The sequence below is a fragment of the Sus scrofa genome, chromosome 6 (genome assembly GCF_000003025.6).
Source record: "Sus scrofa isolate TJ Tabasco breed Duroc chromosome 6, Sscrofa11.1, whole genome shotgun sequence".
NCBI lineage: Eukaryota > Metazoa > Chordata > Mammalia > Artiodactyla > Suidae > Sus > Sus scrofa.
This window is the reverse complement of record NC_010448.4, coordinates 60911525-60927271: the sequence shown is the minus strand read 5'-3', so window position 1 is coordinate 60927271 and position 15747 is coordinate 60911525.

Genomic DNA, 15747 nt, shown 5'->3' with positions numbered 1-15747 from the left:
TAATTATCACGGCCCCGAGGCCCCGCCCCCCTCCCCAAACCCCGCCCCCACCCTGCAACGGTGCCTGCGTACTCCAAGACCGCCGCGACTCCCAGAAGCCCTTGAGGCGCGGTTCCGTCTCGTGGGGCCGTCTGTACTTCCGGCCAGGCTCGGTTCCGGTGTGGACAACCACCCAGGCAGCTGCGGTCCAGAAGGGCCGGGAGCAACCGCCCAGGGCGTAGCAGACGGGTGCTGTGTAGGACCCGGAGGGCCTTCGTCTCACCGCCCGCGCTTCTCTGGGCGTCGCCACGACGCCCGCTGGGACTTCGTTTCCCAGAGGGCGCCGCGGCGGGCGGACACGCCCACTTCCGGCGGCGGCGGCGCGCGCGGTCCAGGTTCGAGCGGGCCCAGCTGCGCTGTGGGCTCGGCTGCCGGCCCGGCGCGGGGCCGCACGGGGCCCGCCGGGTGCCGGGCGTGCCCGGCCTCCGGGCTGTGTTTGCGACACCGGGGGCTTGTGCGCGCGCGGCGGTGACATGCGGGGGGCGGCGAGCGCGGGTGCCCGAGAGCTGGGGTCCCCGCAGCGGCGAAGCGCCCCCCGCACAAAGCACGGGGTGGACCGAGGCCGGACCGCGGGGACCCCGGCTGCTTTCGCCCGTCCTGCCCGGGGAAGGCCGCGCGCGAGGAATGGTCTCACATCCAAGGGCCAGCGAGGAGCGGCGACCACGGGGCCTGAGAACAGAGGTGAGGGTGACAGGTGGCGGGGCGGGTGGACGGGGACGGATTAATCTCAGAGTGTGGGGAGGGTGAGGTCTGGGGCAGGAGGCCTCTCGGGGCCCAAGTGCTGGTGAATGGCATCCCTAGTGTCTGGGGCTGGTGGACAGGGGCAGCCAGAGGTTTGAAAATTTAATCCGAGAGCATCAGTCAGCTTAGGAGGTCACCCTGACTGGACACCTCCCTGTTTTCAGTGCTCCCTGAGAGAAGAATCCCGCCTCCCCACCAGTGGCAGCCCCTAAGGAAGAGAAGTGACCATTTCCCAGCTGCCCCTTCAAAGTTGGTCCTATCCCGCTCATGTCAGAGCATTTGACTCTCCGCTTGTTGACTTCCTTCCTGATTTATGGCTGTCCTTTAAGACTCAGCAAGAAGGGAGCGTGGTGTAGGCCTGGTCTCAAGCTCCTTCTTTCTCTTCCCCCAGCTCTGCCTTCCAGGGACACTGTCCTCCTCCAGGAAAGGAAGCACAGGCAGGAGGCGGCAGCAAGGGGAATTGAACGGAAGACCACGTCCCAGGTGGGTTGGCATTTCCTCTTTCCTCTCTGGAATGCAAGCCTGCTTCTCAGGACTTAATGATGTTTATCTTCTTGTGAAAGTTTTCAGTTTGGAGTTTCTCTTGTGGCCCAGAGGGTCAAGAACCCAGCTACTATCCAGGAGGATGTGGGTTTGATCCCTGGCCTCTCACTCAAAAGAGTTGGGGATCCTGTGTTGCTGAGGCCTAGGCGGGCAGCTGCATCTCTGCTTCAACCCCCTACCCTAGTCCAGGAACTTCCACATGCCGCAGGTGTGGCCCTAAAAAAGCAAAAGGCCAAAAAAAGCTTTCAGTTTAAGAGACCTGTTGGGGGAGCCTGTTCCCATTTCCTCCCAATCTGGTGCGTGGCCAGCTACAGGGCCAGCCCAGGGCCTCCCTCCCTGCTTCCTCTTCATCCCATTCCCTGTTCGTTCCCCACTGATTCAGAAGCTCCCACTGTGGCTCAGCAGGATCACTGGCATCTTAGAAGTGCTGGGACAAGGGTTCTATCCCCAGCCTGGCACAGGGGGTTAAGGATCTGGCGTTGCTGCAGCTGGAATGTAGGTCGCTCTGGAGACCTGTAGCTCAGATCTGATTCCTGGCTCGGGAGCTCTGTGTGCTACGGGGCAGCCAAAGATGAAAAACAAAAACAAAAGAAGAGGAAATGATTCAGCCCTTCCCTGTGCAGCTTTTCCCGGAGGGACTCTGATGGAGTGGAAAGGTACCCTTGTCGCATGCAGGACAGCCCCTTGTGTTGGGCCTGGTTTGTTTGGTGGTGTCTTTGTTCCATCCCCTGGAGAAGCCAGTAGCTTCTCCCTAGTTGCTCACCGCCTTTTGGTGGGAAGCCTTGGGCTCTTGCACGGTTTTGAGCATGAGTTCCGGGACCAGGTACTGTAAGAGCAGGCTGGAGGAGCTCCTTTTTCTAGTCGCCTGTGGGGGACAGTGGGGGATCTTTACCGGGGAGGTGATTTCTGAGCTGTGTTTTGAAGGGAGAGGAGAGGTTTGGCCGACAGAAGAGGGAACAGCCGCCCTGGGGTTCTTCCCCACCTGACTGTGTGGCTTCCTAGTATGCTGTTCTTGTTTGTTTCTTTCAGCTGTGTCTCCTCAGTAGGTGACAGGCAGCTCATAAATACCTGAGCCAGCTTCCAGTTGCCCAGACTGTGCAGGTGACTGGTGACCTCCCCGTTACCAAAGGCCGTGCCCAGTCCTCAGTTTTTCTTGACTGTCCCTGGAGTTTGAAACAGTCAGGGGTTGGCAGGCATTCACCGTTAAGGGCCAGGTAGTAAATCTTAGGCTTTGCGGGCTGTGAGGTCTTTGCTGCAGCAGCTCCACTCTGCCTTCCAGAGCCGAAGCAGCCACAGGCAACATGCAAGTCATTGGGTGGCATTGTGTTCCTTTACTTACAAAAACAGGTAACTGCCACCCCCCACCCCCCACTCCTCAGCTTTATGGCCAGTTCCTCCTCATCCTCCTGACCTACAGCTGTCGCCGTACCTCTGGGCTCTTTCTTGGCTCTGTTCTTGTCCTTGAAGAAGAACAGAGCGTCTTGGCTCAGCGTCCCCTGGGGAGGTCAGCCTGATCTTGTCTGTGCAGACCAGCCACCTACTGGCTTCTCCCAGTCCACCTTTCCAGCCCTACCCTCTCCCCTGAGCTCCAGGCCTCTCTGTCCGACTCGACTCCTCCACTTGGAAGTCGAGAAGGTAACTCAGATCCAGCACATCCAGACCCAAGTTCCTGAGGTTCCCCCTTAAACCAGCCCTTCCCACCGTTGTCTCTGTCTCAGGTTGTGGTAGTTTCCTGTTCCCAGTTACTCAGGCCGCAACCTGTGCTGTCATCCTGGTCTCCGCTCTTGCCCTCACCTCCCATATTTAGTCCCTTTCCAAATCCTGTCAGCACTTTTCAAATTGTACCCAGGGAGTTCCTGTTGTGGCACAGCGGTAATGAACCTGACTAGTATCCATGAAGACACAGGTTCGATTCGTGGCCTTGCTCAGTGGGTTAAGGATCCAGCACTGCCATGAGCTGTGGTGTAGGTCACAGACACGGCTCGGCTCAGATCCCTCGTTGCTGTGGCTGTGGTGTAGGCCGGCGGCTACAGCTCTCATTCGACCCCTAGCCTGGGAACCTCCATATGCCACGGGTGTGCCCTGAAAAGAAAATTGTGCCCAGAATCTATCGATTGGCACCCTGCCCACCACTGCCTTGGTCCTCGTTAATGTACACCAGGCCCCTTCTTCTCAAGGTCCTCGAGGTCACTTCCCAACTCGGTAGCCAGAGGAGCCGGTTCTGTCATTTCACTTTCTGCTCAGAGTGCTCCCAACAGCTTCCCCAAGTGAAGGCAGATCCTTCCGCAAGCGTGACTGATGGTCCTGTGTGACTGTGTTCTCGTTCCCCTGTGTAAAATTTCAAAGGCCTGTGAGCACGGCTCTGCTCGAGGCGGACCAGGCAGTTCCTGGCTGCTTCCCGCACGTGTTAACCAGGTGTTTCCGGGGTGTGTGGGCCCTTCTGAATTGTCTTGACACGGTTCCGTTAAAAATGTCTTCACAGTTGGTGTGAGTTAAAGAACACGCGGTAGTGTGTCAGTAGACACAGACCAAACCCCAGAGTGACCCTCATCTCCAGCAGAATGAGGTCGGCCTTTAAATGGGAAGGTTGAGCCTTTGGTCAGCATCAGCAGAGCCAGTGTTCACGGAGCATGTGCAGGGCAGGTTCTGAGCGCTGCTTAACCCGTCGAGGTCTGTGAGGTTGGTTCTGTCGCTCTTTGCCTTTTACACGTGGGCACCGGAGACACAGGGCTTACGTAAGTAGCTGAGGTTTCGAGCAGCTGAGCGGTCAGTCTCGAGCTCAGCCTCTAGGGTGGTTGGACTTTTTTGCTTACTGATGGAGTCTGTGCTTTGAACATCCCAAGGCAGAGTTCCCACCGTGGTGCAGTGGGTTAAGAATCCAACCGCAGCCGCTCGGGTCGCTGCAGAGGCATGGATTTGATCCCTGCCCTGCATAGTGGGTTAAAGGATCCGGCACTGCAACAGCTGTGGCTGGGATTCAGTCCCTGGCCCGGGAACTTCACATGCTGCAGGGACAGCCATTAAAAAAGAAACACACACACATCATACCAAGGATGCTACTCACTGAAACCTACCCTCTGTTAATCACAGATGCCGGGGGTCAGAGTTGGACTGACTAAATGTTTAAGATACATTGGCGTGTGTCCACGTTGTAGACTAAAATCACAAGCTGCTACATAAAATCCCGCCATCAGCGGGCGGAGGAGCAGCAGGCCTGCCTCCTCGATGCTCCCTGCTTCTCCCAGGTGGCACATTGATTCTTTTATCATTTGAGGTATATTCAATGTACAGTGGGGTTTTTGTTTTTGTTTTGTCTTTTTGGCATTTCTTGGGCCCCTCCTGCGGCATATGTAGGTTCCCAGGCTAGGGGTGGAATCGGAGGTGTAGCCACCAGCCTACGCCAGAGCCACAGCCACGCAGGATCTGAGCCACGTCTGCGATCCTTAACCCACTGAGCAAGGCCAGGGATTGAACCCAAAACCTCATGGTTCCTGGCCGGATTCGCTAACCACTGAGCCACGATGGGAACTCCTCGATGTGCAGTTTTATGTGTTTCAGTGGACAACATAATATTCACAGTGGGTAAAGGTTATACTCCATTTATAACCGTTATAAAGTATTTGCTGTGTTTCCTATGTTGCACAATACACCTTGATTCTCAAAGGCATCTTATTAATTAAAACCTTTACTGTATTTTTCATTCTTATACACCCATCTTTATTTCAGAAAAAAGAATTCTCTTGGTTTAGTCCGTCCTTCCTTCCTTGCTGCCCTTCTGCCACCCCCCTGGCATGCAGAAGTTCCTAGCCAGTGATGGAACCCACACCACAGCAGCAGCACCACCAGATCCTTAATCAAAAGTCGGGGCTGCAGCTAAGGCCTAATCCACAGCCAGAGCAACACCAGATCTAAGCCGCATCTGCAACTTTCACTGCAGCTGGCAGCAACACTGGATCCTTAACCCACTACGCAAGGCCAGGGATCAAACCCACAACTCACATCCTCGTGGACAGATACTGTGTTGGGTTCTTAACCCGCTGAGCCACAGTGGGAGCTCCCATGTTTGTTTTCGGTGAACATTCAACATGCAGTGAACCCTAAAAGTCAATAGAACACCCCCCCCCATTAAAAAAGTAAACGGAAGCCCTTAGACCTCAGCATGCGGTTCAGCCATGTGAGGTTCACCTCCAGGTTTATTTCCCCATTGTCATTGTCGCTGCTGTTTTCCTGAGAGAAGGAGGGTTTACGTTACTTGCAGTGCGGGAGGAGAACACTGGGGGTCTTGTCCAGAGCAGCGTCTCTGGTCTCCTGTTCTCGTGCTGGTCCAGGCCGCCTGACTGTGTCCGTGGCGGAAAATGCTCTGGCACCTACCGTGCACGTGACAGCGTGGCTCCATTATTTATTGTTTAGAATCAGAGTCACGCATTTCTCTTGTGCGTGCTTCTTTCACCTGCACAAAACTGCCACCTCTCCACAGGTAGGGGCTCTGGCGCATGCTCGCGCTCTCCCTCCCTCTCTCCCAGTGTTTCTCTGTAGAGGATGCCACGATGAGGTCAGCTGTCCATCAGTTGCCTAGATTTCCAGGTCACCGGAGAGCATTCCTCCCACGTATAATGTCTTACCTAGAGAGAAGAGACGGTATCCTCGGAGCCCTGTGTGGGGTTGCAGAGGCTGCCAGGACAGTGCCCCGCACCTGGCAGTGTGCACATGCACCCTTCGCGGCCCTGGAGGCTGTGCATGATCGAGGGGTCGGCGGCGTTGTCCCCCCTGCGGCCTCTTTTCCCGACTCGCAGGCGCTCCCCTCTTGCTGTGTCCTCACCTGGTTTCCCCTCTGGACTCCGCCGCCCCTGGTTTCTTCTTTGTCTTTCAAGAAAGACCACCGGTCAGACTGGATCACGGCCCAGCCCTGCGGCCTCTCTCAACTCGCCCTCCCTTCCTCAAGGCCCTGGCTCCAAACCTTCCGGGAACCGGGGGTCCTGACGTCGACGTGGGCCCTGGGGGGCATGTGCCCTGCGCCAGCACGGACGGGGCTTTGTCCTTGCAGAGCTCGGTCACCTTTGGGGACGTGGCCGTGGACTTCTCCCAGGACGAGTGGGCCTGGCTGGACGCGACTCAGAGGAGCCTCTACCGGAGCGTGATGCTGGAGAACTACAGAAACCTGGTCTCGCTGGGTGAGGGTCCTGCTCTCGTATCTCCCCGCCCGGCTCCGCCCTCTTCCACGCCGGGGAAGAGCCCCAGCCTGACCGCAGCCCCTTTGCTCTTCCCTCTCCAGGGCTTTGCAGCTCTAAGCCCGACATGATCTCCTCGTTGGAGCAGAGGAAGGAGCCCTGGACGGTGAAGAGAAAGCTGCCAGGCGGCGGGTGCCCAGGTGAGCGCGGGGGCGCAGGGGAGCCCAGGTCACTGCGGCACAGCCCCGCCCCCTCGGACGCGAGGGACCCTCCCCAGGCTCCTCCTGAGCCTCTGGCCGGAGGGGGAATCGCGGCCGAGCTGTCCAGATTGTCCTTCTCCAGCTCTTCCTCCACCTCTGCTCCCTCCAAACGTACCCTCGTCTTTTCCCAGCAGCTTCTTGGCTCTCACAGTCCCCTCTGCTCCAGAAGAACCTCTGGCTGACTGTGCCGTGGTTTTTACGGTCCCATCTCTCTGATGATACGACTTTCACTCACGGCCTTCTCCTGACCGGTGTTTACTGTGGGTCAGCTTTGCGCGAGGCTGTCACCCGGGTGCCGGCCGTCCCAGGGGCGCCGGGGCCGGGCTGTGCCCGCCAGTGCGGTGGCTGTGCCCTCCTCCGTAGCACAGGTGTCGGCAGGGACCTAAGAGGGAGAAAACAGTCATGTCCGACTTGAGCCAGGGAAACCGAGGTACGAGAGTAGAGCCTGGGCGGGAGGGTGAGAGGGCAGAGGAGGAGTAGGGGTCAGGGGTCGGGAGATGATTGCGTGGGCCGTGAGCAGTCTGGGTTCAGGCCGACAGCCCCATTTGGCTCCCACACGGAAAGAACACTGATTGTGATTGGAGGGAATGTTGGTGCCGTGGTATTCATTCCGCTGGGGAATCCAGAGATTCCCACCACAGCATTATTTCTGGAACAGCCAATTAATACCACCAGAGGCAGAGTCAGGATACAGATGTCTCTGGAGGTTGCTGGAATCCTGGATGCGACACAGTTTCTAAAGAACTGGGACTCTCGTGGGACCTCCTTGTTCACATCGCACTTCAGAGGAAGAGTTTGTACCAGCAGGACACTTAACTGATTGCCACGCTCACGAGGCTCATCCCATGGCCCGGGAGAGACGGCATGGTGTTTGGGGGGAAGGCCTGCCCCTTATCATGGTACTAAATCACATTCTGAGCTAGGTTTCCGAGGCGGAACTGGTTTTTTCCTGCTGCTGCTCCCTCCTCTCTCGCTGAGACCTTAGTCAATTTTGAAGACTTGCACTGTTAAGACTAGCATCTGAACACGGGGTAGTTAGCATTGTCATTTAAAAAAAGAGAGACGGAGTTCCTGTCATGGTGCAGTGGTTAACGAATCCGACTAGAAACCGTGAGGTTGCGGGTTCGATCCCTGGCCTCGCTCAGTGGGTTAAGGATCCAGCGTTGCCGTGAGCTGTGGTGTAGGTTGCAGACGCGGCTCGGATCCCGAGTTGCTGTGGCTCTGGTGTAGGCCAGTGGCTACAGCTCCAATTCGACCCCTAAGCCTGGGGACCTCCATATGCCGCAGGAGCAGCCCTAGAAAAGGCACAAAGACAAAAAAAGTTAAAAATTAAAAAAAAATTTAATGAGAGAGAGAGACATTATTTAAGGGAAGAAAAAAGAGCTAGAGAAGAAGTTTTTGCTAAATGGAGAAAGCATCAAAGGGAGGCTTCCTCGAGCTGGACTAAGGATGGTGTGGTGTTTCCTCCTGTGGCCTCGGCCCCTTCTTTGTCTGTATTGGCCACGTTTTATCTTAGTTGAAATCTCCGTGAGGCGTCTCCTCTCGGGCACTTCGTGAGCCTCTCTCTCCACTAACACGACATGCTTTCCTTGCCGAGCGTTTAGCTGCGAAAGTTCACATCGTGTCCTTGAGGATGAAAGGTCCACAGTTTGGGGACTGGAAGGCCAGTTGGCCATATCAAAACGATTCAAAGTAATGTGGGTTTTTTGGGGTTTTTTGAGGATTTTAATTCATTGAATTCCATTTTGGAAAATGTCTTCACACTAATACACAAAAAAGATACTTTCTTTAAAATATCTTGTAGACCCACAAGCTGTGCCAAAGGCCAAGGAGGCGTCTTCAAAGAAGAGCTGCTTCGAAGAGAAGTTATCGCAGGCGGTGCTGGTGGAGAGACTCGCCAACCGCGGTCTCGAGGGCCCCGCGCTAGGGTGCGACTGGGGCTACCGCGCTCTGTTGGAGCAGCAGGCGGTGAGTCAGGACAGAAGCGGGCATGAGACACGTTCAGATAGGGTTTGCGAGATCTCCAGCGGGGCACTTCGAGGAGGACGCGGTGTCTTTCACACAGAAACCCTTCTTCCGAGTGGGGCAAGTTCCCTGGGGGTCCAGGACAGAGCAGCCCCCCACCCCACCCCCGCCCCGAGAGGACCCCCGTCTTTTCCTTTTTCTGGGGCCGCTCTCACGGCATGTGGAGGTTCCCAGCCTAGGGGTCGAATTCGAGCTGTAGCCGCCGGCCCACACCACAGCCACAGCGACACCAGATCTGAGCCCCGTCTGCAACCTACACCACAGCTCATGGCAACACCGGATCCTTAACCCACTGAGCGAGGCCGGGGATCAAACCTGCGTCCTCATGGATACTAGTTGGGTTTGTTTCCACTAGCCACAACGCGAACTCCAGGACCCACAGTCTTGATACCTATGAGAAAAGCCGGGGGGACACTGGGTCACAGAGAGTCACAAACAGATGTGTTTAGATCAGAAACATTTGGAGGATCATGAGCGTGAGAAAACCTAAGCCAGGATCTCAACCCAAGATTTCACATGAGAGAAAAGCCCTGCCGGTCTCATCGCACAGCCTGTTTTGAGGGTGGGGAGGCCTCCAGTGAGCTTGAGAACATTCGTTTCCTGTGTCAGTTTGTCCTCCTCCACAAAATTAGACTCCACGTGGCAGAAACAGTTTCCCCTGTTTTTCTTTCTTTTCCCCCCAAATATACATGACATAAGTGGCTCAGTCATTGTGTGACCTGGATCCCTCTTGGCACAGGGCATCCGTCACAGCGCGTGGACACAGCTCCCTCCCCCAGAGCCTCTGCGGGTTCGCGAGCAGGGTTGGATGAAAAGCATGTTTGTGCCATTTCAGGGTGTGGTGACCGTCACAAGCGTGGACCTGGACCTCCCCCCGCATCCAGGCCCTGCTCGGAAGAGCTTCCGTAAGGACGCCGTGTGGGAGCACCACGGTCTTCGGCCAGCGGGTAAGGACGTCTCGCTCCCAAATCTGAGTCGACAGGATCCCGCCCCCTTTCCTTCCTCCGTTTTGAGTTGTGCATGTGTTGGGTGGTGTCTCCTAAAGCTCTGGGTTGAATTTTTACTCCTGTTTTTTTTTTTTTTTACTTGTTTGGCCACCCCTGCCGCACATGGGGGTTCCCAGTCCAGGGATCGAATCTGAGCCGCAGCTGTGACCTACACCACAGCCGCAGCCATGCCAGATCCTTAACCCACTGCACCAGGCCAGGGATTGAACCTGTGCCACCACGGAGACAACACCAGATCCTTAGCCTACTGCGCCACAGCAGGAATTCCTTACTCGCGATTCCTAAGAGCATGACATTTGTGGAGTTGAGAGTTAGTGTCTTCTTCGTGCTTGAAGCATCATCCTCAGTCTTTCAGACCCTTATCCACGTGTCTCCCTGGCTCTCCTGTCATAGAAAGAACACTTTCCCATCAGAGCCAAGGAGCCGGTTGTCCAGTTAGGAATGGCAAGGAGCTGACCGGGGCCCGTGTCTCTTCCCACGTGCAGGACACCGTGTGTCTGAGCCGGATCTGGTCTCGCTGCTGGAGCACGCAAAGGCACCCTGGAGGCTGCCGCGAGAGCTGGCGAGAGGCCTGTCCTCAGGTGAGTGGGCGGCCTGGGCTGGAAAGGCCATGGCAGCTTAGAGTGTAACCTTCCCGGCAGAGGCTGCGCCCCGTCCTCAGGTCTGGAAGGAGGCTGAGCTCAGGGCTCTCAGCCTTCCCCCCACCCCCTGTAGCGCTGCTCCTGTACTCGGTCTCTGGTATGGATTGGCCACGCTTCCGTCAGCGACCTCTTCCTGCCCCAGGGTACTTTTGAGCTGGCTTCCAAAGGTCTGATCTTGGTGATGAGATGCATCCATTCTTGTAAGAACCGGGAATGGAAGTTGTTCAAGGGAGCCCCTCTGCTGGGCGCTAGCAGGCGGCGGGAGAAAGAGGGTTTCCACTGCGCCGCAGACCCTCAGGTGGTCATCGTAGTGGAGGAGGTGAGACATGCACACGGGCGACTCGCAGGAAGTAGAGCCTGCGAAATGCCCCTTGCGGCATCACAGAGGCAAAGGAGAAGACCCCACACGGCCTTGTTTCCGTCCAAGACGAGAGCAGACGGATCTTCCTCATCCGATATACAAGGAAGGAAAGAAACTTCTGAAAATAATGGTTTTTAGGAAGTGTAATGCTGGAGTCCCCTGATGGCTCAGGGGGTTAAGGATCTGGCGTCACTGCAGTGGCTCAAGTTGCTGCTATGGCATGGGTTCAGTCCCTGGCCTGGGAACGTCCACATGCCATGGGTGTGGCCAAAAAAAAAAAAAGTATAATACTGTCACCTGTCTAGGAAAAGAATAGAAAATCATGACCTCTAAAATCAATTTGTAGGAGTTCCCGTTGTGGCACACTGGATATGAATCCAACTAGGAACCCTGAGATTGCAGGATTGATCCCTGGCCTCGTGCAGTGGCTTATGGATCCAGCATTGCCATGAGCTGTGGTGTAGGTCACACACTCGGCTTGGGTTTGATGTCGCCGTGGCTGTGTTGCAGGCCAGCAGCTGTAGCTCTTGTTGGATCCCTGGCCTGGGAACCTCCACATGCTGTGGGTGCAGCCCTAAAAAGCAAAATAGAATAGAATGGAATAAAAATAATGATTTGTAAACAAAGCAACTTCAGGCCCTTGATTCGAGCCCTGATGAACACGTGCCACTGCTCAGTTAGCTTACATCACATTTCTTGGAATTAAAAGTAGGCTTAGAGTAGGCACCTTTGTGTGAGTGAAGACTGTGCCTTGGGGGGATGGCTGTACCCCTGGAAATGGACATCTGCTAGGCTCTGAGAGCTCCCCCACCCACCACCTCCCCGTGTTGTTTTGGTCGTGCCCTTGGCATGCAGAAGCTCCCCAGCCAGGGATCAAACCACAACCACCGCAGTGACAATAACGAGTACTCAAAAGAAACTCCGAGCTGTCTTTGTTTTTAGTGGACTCACGAGGAGCAGATAGCTACACGTGTAGGTTTAATTGCAGCATCATAGCAGTGAGTATTTCTGTGGAAATGTTTTGCCTCTTACTGGGTGAAAGATGATGGCCTAAAGTTATTTTTTTGTTACGGAAATGTGGTCAAATCCTTTCTCTTAATGTATGATCTCAAACTTTTTCACATATGGTAATAAGAGTTTCTGTCTTGATTGGAGTTTTTAACATTGTGAAACTGTATTACTACTTTTCTGATAACTTCTCTTCATATCTAAGGAACTAGACAGAAACTGCATCTTCAGGAGTTCCCGTCGTGGCGCAGTGGTTAACGAACCGGACTAGGAACCATGAGGTTGCGGGTTTAGTCCCTGCCCTTGCTCAGTGGGTTGACGATCCGGCGTTGCCGTGAGCTGTGGTGTAGGTTGCAGACGTGGCTCGGATCCTGTGTTGCTGTGGCTCTGGCCTAGGCCAGCAGCAACAGCGCCAATTCGACCCCCAGCCTGGGACACTCCATATGCCGCAGGAGTGGCCCAACAAATGGCAAAAAGACAAAAAAAAGAAAGAAACAAACTGCATCTTCAAAGTGGCAGTCTGGGATTACAGTCTGTTTAAATACTGTAATTTGCTTAAGTAATTTACTGTTGAAGACATTTGAACGTTCCTGTCTTTTCCAGTTTTTGCCTGTAACAAACAGTCATCCCGTTTGTCTATGTTTCTTTGCGTGATGAAATTGTATATGTTTTTGAAGTTTCTTGGCAGGCTCCAATACTATCAGCAAACAATATATGAGAGTACTTGTTTTCAGACAGCTTCACCAGTAATGACTATTTTGGGTTTTGTTTAGTATTTTCCAAGCTGTTGGTTGAATATTGAGTTTTGTTTAGGTTTTATCTCACAGACCACTTATGATGTTCGGAATGTATCCGTTTAGATTTGTTTTAGAGATTATTTTCTTCATGCCCACGGCCCATATTTCTGTTGGGACTGTTTTCCTTGCCTTTATAAAGCATGAATGTAAATCCTCTTTTATAAAGGTGATGTATTTTTTCCCAGTTTCCTGTGGCTTGAAAGATTTGCATGTGATGTTTCTCACTATCTAATATTTCAGATTGGACGGTATCATTTACAGAAGCTTTAACTTTGATTTTTTTCTTTTTCTTTTCTTTTGTTTTTCTTTTGGCTTTTTGTCCTTTCAGGGCTGCACTCGTGGCAGATGGGGAGGTTCCCAGGCCAGGGGTCTAATGGGAGCTGTAGCCGCCGGCCTACACCAGAGCCACACAACACGGGATCCGAGCCACATCTGCAACCTACACCACAGCTCATGGCAATGCTGGATCCTTTACTCACTGAGTGAGGCCAGGGATCGAACTTGCAACCTCATGGTTCCTAGTCGGATTCATTAACCACTGCGCCATGACGGGAACTCCGTTTTTTTCTTTTTATTAATAGATGTATTTCTCCTGTTTGTACCACACAGTGAATTTGTTTGGGTCTTTCTGTTACTTCACGCCACTGAGTCGTCCTGTCCGTGAACACAAGATGTTTTTCCATTTACTTCGGTCTTAATGTTATTAAGCAAAGTCGTGCGGTTTTCTGTGTACGTTCTTGCACCTTTTTAGGTAACTTTATTCCTAAATAACTTACTCTTTCGGGGTTATTTTTCATGGGATTATTTTCCTAATTTCCTTTTCAGATTGTTCCTAGTGTATGGAAATACAGCTGATTTTTGTGTGTTGATCTCATATTCTGCAGTTTTGATAAATTGATGAATTAGCTCTAATACTTTTCTTGTAGATTCTTTAGGGTTTTCTAAAGAAACTTTAAAGACATGTGGGATCATGTCATCTACAGATAGTTTTACCCCTTTCTAATTTGTATGCCTTTTATGTCTGTTTCTAAATGCTTTGGCTAGGATTTCCAGTGCAGTGTTGAGTAGAAGTTGTGAGAGAAGACATCATTGGATAGTTGCTGATCTAAGGAGGAAAGCTTTTGGTGTTTAGGTGTCATTTTATGTTGGTGCTTCATTATTCTTTTATTTATTATTTTATTTTAAAATTTAATTTTATTGCTGTATAGTTGACTTAAAATATTGTATTAGTTTCAGGTGCACAACAAGGTGAATGAGCCATACATAAAACTATATTCATTCTTTTTTCTCATATAGGTGGTTACAAACTATTGAGTAGATTTTCCTTTGCTCTACAGTAGGTTCTCATTAATCATCTAGATGTCATTTTAAAAAATGCTTTCATCCCCCCCCCCCCCGTTTTTGGGGTTTTTTTAGGGTCACACCAGCAGCATATGGAGGTTCCTAGGCTAGGAGTCCAATCAGAGCTGCAGCTGCCAGCCTACGCCACAGACACAGCAATGCAGGATCCAAGCCGCATCTGCAACCTACACCACAGCTCACGGCAACACCTGATCCTTAACCCACTGAACAAGGCCAGGGATCGAACCTGATTCTCATGGATACTAGTCAGGTTCATTAACCCCTGAACCACAACGGGAACTCCTCTTTTCCCTTTTTTAAGATCATCTTTCCCGACACATCTCACTTTCTGCGTCATCTCCCAGGTTCACTTTGATCTCTGTGTATCTATATATAACTCTACTTGCACAAATTTTCGGAACATGCTGAGTGATTTAGCACAAGGATTTCAGGCATATTCACTCCTCCTCCCTGCAAGATGATAGTCTGAGATAAGACATACGCTTCTTCATTAGTGTGTATAATATAATTAAATGTAATATCCACACTCACTGTTTTGATCAAAGAAATCTCTTCAAAATGAGAAACTAGGAGTTTCCTGGTGGCCTAGGAGGTTCAGTCCCTGGCCTGGGAACTTTGCATGCTGTGGGCAGGGCCAAAAAAAATGAAAAATGAAATTGAAGGCCCTCTCCACTAGTGAGTAGCCGAAGAAGACAGGAGAATTTCGTCACGCTTGTGGGAGCAAGCAGGTAAATGTAGACGTGATCTCATGTGCCTTCTGGGCTTTAGCCGCCAGTGGGCAATGTAGGTTTTGTTGAAATGAGTCACATAAGATATGGTTGACAAGAACACTGTTTCTGGTTATGGAGGAGAGGTTGGGCTTTCAGGCCATCCTAAAGAATGTTTTGTTCTCCTTAAAGTATAGTTGATTGGTAATATTGTGCTGATTTCTGCTGTACTGCATAGTGACCCCGTCATACATGTATACGTACATCCTTTTTCTCATCCCATCTTCCATCATGGTCTGTATCTGGAGTCTGGATACAGTTCCCTGTGCTGTATAGGAGGACCTCACTGCTTATCCACTCTAAAGGGAGTAGTTTGTATCCACTAACCCCAAACTCCCCATCCATCTACTCCCTCACCACTCCGCCTTGGCAAGTCTGTTCTCCATGTCTGTGAGTCTGTTTATGTTTTGTAGATAGGTTCATTTGTGCCATATTCTAGATTCCACATATAAGCAATATTGTGCAGTGTTTGTCTTTCTCTTTCTGACTTAACTTCGCTTAGTATGAGGATCTCGAGTTGCACTAATGAATGCTGTAGAATACGTTGTCTTTTTGTGCTTGGCATGCTTCCTGGAACAGCTTTTGCGATGTGCTGACTGCCCTGGCCTTGAAGCTGCGTAGACGGGGGTGAGAGGGTAGTAAAGACAGCGTGTGTCATAGGCTGTAGTTTTAGGTGCTGGGATTGCCGAACATTTTAACAATTCCTCACTTTGCTGACATGTTACTGATTCCACATATACTTAACTTTTTTTCTACTCACCTCTCCTAGGTTCCTATATGCGATTAGTCTGAGGTCTCTTCAGGTGCGTTGTCGATTGCATGCTTATGAGGTTTGGAGGTGCACAGTGTTGCATTAGGGCTTAATTTAACAATGAGTCTTCACAGTTTTCCTTTTCGTAGCTTATCTTTTTTTCCTAATATATGATAAAGAAAATGTTTCTTATTTATTACTTTTATCTTTCAGGCCAACAGTCTATACATGAGACCCAGGAATTACTTCCAAAGCAGGATTCATTTGCTGAAGTGGT